Source organism: Pteropus vampyrus, unplaced genomic scaffold (assembly GCF_000151845.1).
Source record: "Pteropus vampyrus isolate Shadow unplaced genomic scaffold, Pvam_2.0 Scaffold238, whole genome shotgun sequence".
Taxonomy (NCBI): Eukaryota; Metazoa; Chordata; class Mammalia; order Chiroptera; family Pteropodidae; genus Pteropus; species Pteropus vampyrus.
The window spans coordinates 2,632,569-2,635,949 of NW_011889019.1; positions in this window are offsets into that span (position 1 = coordinate 2,632,569).

The window sequence follows — 3,381 nt, forward strand, 5'->3', positions numbered from 1 at the left end:
GTCCACGCTGGGCAGTGGTGCTGAGGTTGGAGATGGAGGGATGTGGAGAAGCCATGCTACATAAATGCTTATGCTCCTTCTTCCCCTGCCCTCTCCAAACCATGTCTTTATTATTTTTGTTTGCTCTATTGATATTCCACATTTTTAAAGTCGTTCCCTGTCCAGAGTTTTTATTGTCAGAGGGATCCACCTGATTCACCTTTGCTTCTGCAAAAATTAAACACTACCCTTTTGTTTTCAGAAATAAAGCTGGTCTCAGTGGATTTCCAAGGTGAATCCTGCAGCTGCATCCATCCCAAACACAGAGGCCTTGAGTGCCTGTGGTAGAGCACACCTGTAGATGCTGGGTGTGGCTTGGACCACGTGGCAGCTCAGCAATTCACAGTCCTTCTGGTCCTCCCTGCTGCCCCACCCCAGGAGGCTGCAGAGGCTCCCTGATGCCGAGAGCCAGTGGGGGCCTCTTGGGCAGAATCCACCAACAACCTCTGCCCTGTCAGAGATGCCAGCCTGAGGCCCATCTACCCAGGGATTGCCAACTGCTTGGGAGGAGCTGGGAGCTGCAGAGGGCCCTCGGGAATTGCGGTTCTGGGAGTCCCAGGCCTCTGTCTCACTGTAGCCCAGTTCTGGTATTTTCAAGCTTTTCTCCAGCTGGAGATAATGCCAACATCTCACAGTTGCAGCTTTTTCAGGGCACTAGAAGAACTGGGGCACTCTCTCCACATAACAATGAGAATTTGTTCTGAGCCTTTGCGATAAGAAAGGAGAAAGATAATCATTCCTAGAGGCAGAAGGAACAGAAAATCATCTCAACAAAAGGCATGGACTTCTCATTATACGTTATCACGCTTTCAAATAAGCACTTCCATTATTTGGTTTAAAATAAAGTAGTTCTTAAGTTTTAGATTATCTTGGCCATGTCTTGTTTTAGGTGAAACATCTGATCTGGGGAGGCTGGTGGATGAGCTCTTTTGTTCTGAGGCCCAGCCTGGCAAGCCGTTCTCTTGATGTGGATTGCGATGCTGAATTTTGCTACAGGTTGTCTTTTGGGGAGTGTGTAATAGGGGAATCCATTATAAGGAGCAACCCACTCCCACTTATTTGGTCATTACTCCCACCCCAAAATGAACAATCTGGAACAGATGCCCTGAACTTAAACCACTACGGAATGTGACGTTTTAGTGAATTTCTCGGTTTCCTTTGAACAATGCAAATATTTCTTCCACGTGACGGTTGCAAAATTAGAACTGCAGGACACCAAAAGTAAATTTCGGCGATTCCCTTCTCCCTTTTCATTAACTAAAAAACAAAACACACCTCTTAGGAGCAGCATTTAATACACAGAGAAAGACAACGGAAGCAGGGGCTGCCTACATACTGCATGTGTGGAGGCTTAGCGGAGTCAACACTCATTTACAGAAAGTGTGTCCAAATGGAGCTCTGGAGGTCCCGGCTGCACTGAATTAGCAGAACCTTTGAAAGGGTGAGTGGGTGAGTCTGTGAATGGGCAGCCCTTGAGCTTGGTGGTTAAACGAACAGACTGGATTATTCTGAGCTCAGCAGGCCATTGCCCTGGGTGACCCAGGTCAAGCTGTGGACCCTCTCTACGCCTCATCAGAAAAACAGGGATAACGACAGCAACTCTTTCAGGGGCTTCTACCTATGTGGAGCAAACTAGCCCAGGGCTAGTTTGTGACTGCTGTGATCTCTGGTTACTTTTGTTATTTATTATAAGGGGCTTTGCAGCTGTGCCTGCACCAGTATACAGAAGAGATTTTGATATTTGCACAAATTTGTAAAAGTTTGGGGAAACAACCTCTTAGCCTCTCGTTTCTCTTTTTTGATCTCTCCCTCACTTTGGCCTGTCCTCTGCCACTCCCTTCCCCTCCTTTCTCTCTCTGCTCCTCTCAGAGCTGAAGCTTCAGTGGGAGACGCCTGCTTCTGGAGAAGAAGAGGCCTCTCTGGGTAGCCCTGTCGCTGCTCTTCTCTTTCTAGATGCTTCCAGACTGAGCCACCCACTGACTGGGTCCAACCAATCCTTAGTCTCCTCTTTTCTTGCTGTTCCTCCTGTGTGCTATTCCTCTGTACCTAATAACAAACCTGTCAAAACCAAGTCGACTAATTTCCTTACACATAAAACAGCCCGTTGATGTCCCTCTCCAAATTCCAGTTCTCCGCACTGAGCATCCTCTACCTCTTCTCCTGGCTGTACTTCCTCCTGTCTCTCCCCTTACCATTCACTTTGCAGACTTGGCCCTAATCGTTGACTCCCTGGGCATCTTCGGCAGTCTCCCTGGCCTCTGGCCCCAGCGACCCTGCCCCTCCCCCTCCATTCCTATCCTTTCACGACGGCAGAAATTGTATCACTCTCTTAGTTGGAACCCTGTGACATTGTCAAATAGCTCCTTCTTTTGAAAAAGCATCATTATATCACTTATCTTGACAAAGAAAATCACATCCACAGAAGAGAAAGTCATTTTAGTCGTGGATGGTTCGCAAAGACCCACATACCCCTTGCATCATACAGAAGGTCCTCACCGTGAACTTTGGCTCACTCCGCTTGCCCCCTGGGAGCTTCTCACCTACTATTCCACGGTTTCCCCAGCAGACCTGTTTCCAGAATGAAAGCTTTGTTCAGTGCTCAAATAAGCTGGTCTGGGACAGGAGGGACTTGGCCAGATTTAATGACCAGATTAAATCTCTGCCTAGTAAATGCATAGAGAGGCACACAGCTACTTGGGAAGAGGAATAAAGTTTGGGGTTAGTTGTGTCTTACAGTGAGGACGTTTGATTTACACCTCTGGTTTTTGTTGTTGTTGTTGTTGTGGTTGTTGTTTTTTAATGGTTTTGGTCAATGTAACCATTAAGGGCTTACCCTTAATAAATATTCTCTCAAATTTAAGGCAGGTCTAATTATTGGCTTTGTTCATTTGGGGTGTGTGTGTGTGTGTGTTTGTACATGTGTCATGGCAGTTTGGTGTGCTTTCTCTTTGTACTAAAAGTCTCTCCTTCCCAGCCACATGACAAATGATGATTACTTTTTGTGGTGCCTAATATATTGCCCTCCACTCAATGAATATTGTTACCTGACTCCCATTCCAACCCTGGGGGAATCAGGATTCACAGAGGAATAGAACCTTCTTACAAAATCTGGAGTATGATTGCAATTTTACTTTTGAAGCACCCGCTTCCCAGAGGCATAGCTGGTGATTGATGCCACTGTCAGAAACCCAGAGGCACACACTCATATACATCATCCGGAAAATTACATAAACAGCTCACCCAGCAGGCCAGTGCTAACTCACCCACTTGCTCCCTTCTGGGAAGAGAGCTGATGGGAAACCCAGGGCAACAGCGGGGAACAGGCAAAGGAAAGGAGTTGAA